We start from the raw sequence: 6678 nt of genomic DNA on the forward strand, positions 1-6678 counted from the left end.
GTTTGTGAGAATGATGTCTAATGTCACGCGCTTTGGTGCCTTTTTGTAACATTGCTAATGACTAAATGTCATATTTTATGCGCCAATCGCGTTAGCAGCTAATCGCTAATGCTAATCGCTAGCTTGGTCTGTGCCATTACTAAGCCTGTGATTGGTACAAATAATTTATAAGTGGTATTGGAAAAATAATTGGTTGTGAATTAAAATGAATTAACCACAACTTATTGGAAGCCGTACGAGATATTGGGCTACTTTTCTTGCCGAAAGCCCGGTGAGTGTATAGCATGTTCACATGCTCGTAACTGTGGCTAATATGCTAACAAGAAATGACACCACACTTGATATTGTTGTCTAGATACTTGTCATGAAAACCAGTCGGGAGTTTGTGAGAATGATGTCTAATGTCACGCGCTTTGGTGCCTTTTTGTAACATTGCTAATGAATAAATGACATATTCTATGCGCCAATCGCGTTAGCTCTAGCAGCTAATGCTAATCGCTAATGCCAATAGCTAGCTTGGTCCTGCTGACTGAAACTTTCTGTTGGTGTTGACTTGTTAGTTCAATTATTATCTTGATGTGTGGTTTGCGGGCATTCCAGTTTCGGGGTGCAGCTAAATATATATATTTTTCTTTTTTTATTTTTGGGTACTGATGGACAGACAAGCAGAGAGTCGAGCTGCTTCTTCTTCTTCTTGTTTAATGGCGAATAACTCCTTAGGATCATTATCGCCACCTACTGTACTGGATGTGAAGTAAGTTGACAGGTGATGAGTCTGAAATTTGAGAAGGGGATATTTTGGTGGATGTTCCGTTTTCCTTCCAATCTATGGCGCACTCAGTTCACATGCTCATGCTAGCGCTGCGTGTTTAGCTCCTCTAACACTCACAATTAGCTCTTCATGCCCCAGATTAGGTAGAATACTCCCATCCACACATATTATCATCTAGATCCTAAACCTGGGTCATAAATATATACTGTATTTAATCAGTGCTCTGTATACCTGTTCACGTTGTCTTTCCCCACTTCACTCTCATGGTGGAAGTGAGACTCAGATGGTGTCTTCATGCTTCTGATTCACTGAAGACTCCTGGTTTATGTCATCTGTAGTGGGCAGGGCAGGGGTCCTTGATCTCCACGATTGAGAACCCTGTGCTAAAATCAGGATGTGAACAAAACATTTCCTCTAAGGTACATAGTCTCAAGGTCAGCTTGCAAACCTAAAAGCCATACAGATGTCAGTGAAGGTAGTCACAGTAAGCTCCCTGTTTTACAGTTGTTCATGTTAAACAGCATTTTCTCAGGTTCTCCCAATGCATGTCGCACTACTCTGTGGTTGTTGTTGTTTTGTTAAATCTGGTATTTACTTTATTTCATGTTGTGTAAATTCAGGACCAAGTGCATTTTGGAAGAACTGACTGTTCATGAGTGTGTGCATATAATAAAAAATCTCCTTCCTTTTATTCTTGTGCTGGGTGAAGTTGCATTTCAAAATGCATAATTACACAATTCATATTTTACCTGTAATGCATAGGAAATGCCTAGTTCCTGACCAGAAAATGGGAGTAAATGTAACTTTCAAATGTGACTAGTACATTTAGAAAAACAAAGTAGGGTCCACTCAAAGTTAAGTAATATGGAAGCTTTAAAAAAAATTTGGTTTAAGTTTCAATAAAAAATACACTTTTAAAACTTTCAAAGTTAAGTAGAGCAAACCCAAAACAATGACTAAGGAAATGCAGAAATTAAGAGCAAGAAGTATTTCTTACATATAGAAAATTAAGTAATAAATACAAAGACTAGTCTTACTTGAACTACATAATTATTTTTATTAGGTAGATCAGGCTGAATATTTTTATCAGAGCAGACTGGTTAAAAAATAATTTAAAAAATAATAGTAATAATAATATAGTCACCTTTAGAAAATGTGGATTCAAACACATTTCTTATTCTTCTTTAAGCAGAAGCGTTCCTTCCGCTCACGGCTACAGGGGTGGCGGTTGACCACGGGGCCATAAACCGAGACCATTCAAGGTCAGTGACCGGCCGCAAGCCAAGGCCGAGCTTCCTCCTTCCTTGGGAATGGTTAGATGTCTCCTGTAGAGCTGGTGAAGTGGAAGGCGTGTTAGTCGCACGGCAGATCATTTGTAGTGCCCGTGCCAGGCTTCCTCCTTGTCTGGCCGAATGACTTGGTCATCTTCTTACCACACACGCGTAACCCCACCGGCGCCCTCGGGTAGCGTGGGATTTGAGTGGTGTAAGGCTCCCATGCCTTCTGTCTATGCACTTAAGGAAAAAGCTCTACCGCTTTCGAAAGAAGTTTGCCTCACCGGTCTGGACATGGTGTGCAGTCGTGCCGACAAAAACCTGATCACTCACACGTACAGGAGAGCCCTGGCAGAGGTGCTGAAATAGTTCAGTTGGGAGAGCATTAGGCTGAAGATCTAAAGGTCCCTGGTTCGAGCCCGGGTTTCGGCAGCTGTAGGCAGTGTAGTCCACCAGCACAGTTCCGCAACTTATGCCTCAGACTTGAAAACAGCAAAACGTGGAAATAGCGCAGACTAAAGATCTGAAATCCCCCTGGTCTGAGACGAGAGCAAAAAAAACTTGGATGCTACAGAACTCTTGGGTTCTCGTTGAATGCTTAGCCTGCACCCTTCAGTTTACGTGACTTAATGCCTTAATACCTCCGTAGGAATCATTGGCAAGGGAGCTACCTAGCCCGCACGCCATTAGAAAACCCCTGCTTTTGACAAGGCTCCATGGAAGTCCTGCTGCCTGACGAGGTGGCCGCACCCTGCGGTGAATGGACGGCAAAGCATGTCCTAACGAGTCCTAACACACTTCAAACGATTCCTAACGGAAATCCGAACAATTCCTAACACAAATCCTAACAGGTATCCTAACAATTCCTAACAAGTCCTAACAAATCCGAACAGCGAGTCCTAACGAGTCCTAACGGGGCAAAACGCTCATTGGCTGAAACAGGGGGTTGGGGCGGGGATAACCTCTCATTGGCCGAAGCAGGAGGTTGGGGCGGGGATGATCTGTGATTGGCCGAAGCGATATCACGTAACTTGCGTGAAGGAGGTGACTTTAGTTCACGATCCTGACATATATATTTACCGCTGTGACAGACATATTTACACATATTTAGTCTCCTTTCGGACCTTTCGGCAACCTATCGGCACCGTGCAGGTGAGTACAGTCTTTGATTTGGCTAACTTTATTGTTCAGTCGTTGGTTAGACTATTTTATTATCTGTTTCGTCGCGACGAACATTTATATCGATTTATATTGATCCGCTTTTGCTGGGCATGATTTTACTTATACTATATACTGTATAGTGAAAAAAAATCAGTTATTAGGCTGATGGTATCCTAAGTCTGTGGATCCCATCCTAAGTCTGTGGATACCAGTGTTAATGTATTCATTAATAGAGTCTTCGGAGCACTTTTTTTTACGTTGCCAGGCATGTAAATGTATAACTTTTTTTTCTATTATAACCGCGTGTTCGTGCCAAATTTTTGCGTTTAGAATAAAGGCCAGACACGTCCCTCTCTATATTTGGCGCGAACACTCGGTTGTAATAGAAAAAAAAGCATTTACATTCAGATGTCTGGCATTTGGCACACACTATTATCCAGAGCAACAAAAGTGCTCTGAAGTCTCTATTGATGAATACATTAACACTGGTTCAGTAGGTCACAGACTTAGGATACCATCAGCCTAATAACTAATTTTTTTTCCACTATATTTTCATTTCAATATCTGATTTTTTTCACTATATTTTCATTTCAATATCTAATTTTTTTTACTATATTTTCATTTCAATATCTGATTTTTTTCACTATATTTTCATTTCAATATCTGATTTTTTCCACTATATTTTCATTTCAATATCTGTTTTTTTTCACTATATTTTCATTTCAATATCTGATTTTCTTCACTATATTTTCATTTCAATATCTGAATTTTTTCCACTATATTTTCATTTCAATATCTGTTTTTTTTCACTATATTTTCATTTCAATATCTGATTTTTTTCACTATATTTTCATTTCAATATCTGATTTTTTTCACTATATTTTCATTTCAATATCTGTTTTTTTTCCACTATATTTTCATTTCAATATCTGTTTTTTTTCACTATATTTTCATTTCAATATCTGATTTTCTTCACTATATTTTCATTTCAATATCTGATTTTTTTCCACTATATTTTCATTTCAATATCTGTTTTTTTTCACTATATTTTCATTTCAATATCTGATTTTTTTCACTATATTTTCATTTCAATATCTGATTTGTTTCACTATATTTTCATTTCAATATCTGTTTTTTTCACTATATTTTCATTTCAATATCTGATTTTTTTCACTATATTTTCATTTCAATATCTGTTTTTTTTTCACTATATTTTCATTTCAATATCTGATTTTTTTCACTATATTTTCATTTCACTATATGTCCTACTGTGTACGATTGTTTATTTGATAAACACATTCTCTGTGTACATGTTTCCTGACCTTTGTACCCTGTTATTTCATATTTGTAGATATGACTAAGACGGGTAAACCAGACACTTTTTGGCATGACATCATGTGCAAGTATGCCCAAGGGAAGTACCACTTCACAACAGGCAAGAAGCCGGGGTCAAAGAAGTGGAAGGATGTATTGCATTCCATCAATAACTGTCCATTACACAACAAGACTCATAGTCACAACATCTTTGGGCAAAGTATCATTTGCAAATGCGGTTATCACAAGGTAGGTTATGATAAACTTCCACTGCCATTACTAATTTTTTTAAATTTCTTCCATGTTTTATTCTTCATAGCAGAATTTATTGTCAATTAAAAAATACATTGTTTTGTTTAAAAATTCACTGGCATACTTTATGATCTGTGGAAAACACTAATGCTTTTTTTTTTCAGTCAACTCAGCAGACAGGGAGTCAGCCAATACAAACAGCCCCTCAGACCAGCTCAGCAACGCAGCCAGCACCTCTGACCAGCACAACGGTTCGTCCAGCACCTCTGACCAGCACAACAGTTCGTCCAGCACCATCAGTTCGCCCAGCACCTCTGACCAGCACAACGCTTCGTCCAGCACCATCAGTTCGCCCAGCACCTCTGACCAGCACAACGCTTCGTCCAGCACCTCTGACCAGCACAACGCTTCGTCCAGCACCATCAGTTCGCCCAGCACCTCTGACCAGCACAACGCTTCGTCCAGCACCATCAGTTCGCCCAGCACCTCTGACCAGCACAACGCTTCGTCCAGCACCATCAGTTCGCCCAGCACCTCTGACCAGCACAACGCTTCGTCCAGCACCATCAGTTCGCCCAGCACCTCTGACCAGCACAACGGTTCGACCAGCACCTCTGACCAGCACAACAGTTCGTCCAGCACCATCAGTTTGCCCAGCACCTCTGATCAGCACAATTGTTCGTCCAGCACCATCAGTTCGCCCAGCACCTCTGACCAACACAACGGTTCGCCCAGCACCTCTGACCAGCACAACGGTTCGTCCAGCACCTCTGACCAGCACCACAGTTTGTCCAGCCACTCAGACCACTACTCAAGCAAGTGAGCATAAGATGATCACCTGTAGTTTATGCAAAAAAGACATTGTTTTGGAGCATTTCTCTGGACATCTCAGACTACCATGTCGAAGAGAGTTGTGACCAATGTGGCACAATAGTTCAGGGTGCAGTTGGAATGCTTAAGCACATTGAAAATGATCACCATTCCACCAGTGCTGCAGATCAAAGAATGACAACTGTGGTGCCACCTCCAGCTCCACTCAAAGAGGCATTTGCAACTCATCCTGAAGAGTGACAAGAAGCTCCACGAAGTGCTCCTCACACATCAACCACGCCTGAAATCAGCATAAAGCCTCCAGAAGTGAATTGGGTGAGTTTTCTCCCCAAGCAATTCTGTAGAGTTATTAAACCAGCAGTTCAGAGGTGGATAGCGCAGTGTCTTTATGACAGTACAGGACAGCTGAAGCAACAATTTTCCCAAAACTGGTTTCATCCACCAAGTCCTGGCAAGCCTGGAACTTCACCTCCTGATCCAGGCAGCTATTTCAGGCAGCGAATGTTTCTGTGGGCACCAATGCGGATGTGGGGCATTCCTATAAAATGCACTGCATGTAATATGAAAATGCACCATTCAGGGATCTACACAAAAGTGAGGGAAGTCATTGACATTGACTCCAGGTATTATCTCATTGGAGCAGACTACCCTTGCTGTAGCAAGTGTAGGATTCCCATCTGCCCTTGGAGTATGGAGGTGCTACAACAACTTGATCCTTCCCACAGAAACAAATTCCCAGCTGTCCTCACCACTCAGCTTGCCCTTGACAGGAAATGCGTGACTTTGTTCAAGTCAAGGACTGCAGGAAACAGCTCAAGTTACTTGCAGCAGTCCCTACAAGAAATTCACAGTGAGGAGTGGGCAAGACGAACTGTAGAATACCTGTCAGACTGTGAACTTCACAAAAAGCGTTGTGCCCTGATCCAGTCTGAGGCAGTCTATCAGCGGCCACCACCTTTCAGCCCCTTACCCCTGGCCCAGTGGTTTGAAACCGTTCATGCGAATGAGATCCTTGGTCATCTTGACGAGCTAAAGGGTGTCATTACCTCAACATATGGTAGAATCCTGAAGCTT

At 41.3% G+C, this 6678-nt stretch overlaps 1 non-coding gene across 1 annotated transcript; it reads left to right on the plus strand.

Moving 5' to 3' along the window:
- Nucleotides 1-2405: 2405 nt before the first annotated feature.
- On the plus strand, nucleotides 2406-2478 carry trnaf-gaa (transfer RNA phenylalanine (anticodon GAA)). The gene has a single exon. It is a non-coding gene; the product is annotated as a tRNA-Phe (tRNA).
- The last annotated feature ends 4200 nt before the right edge of the window (nucleotides 2479-6678 follow it).

This window comes from Hemibagrus wyckioides, unplaced genomic scaffold, assembly GCF_019097595.1.
Source record: "Hemibagrus wyckioides isolate EC202008001 unplaced genomic scaffold, SWU_Hwy_1.0 Contig10, whole genome shotgun sequence".
In the NCBI taxonomy this organism is placed as follows: Eukaryota; Metazoa; Chordata; class Actinopteri; order Siluriformes; family Bagridae; genus Hemibagrus; species Hemibagrus wyckioides.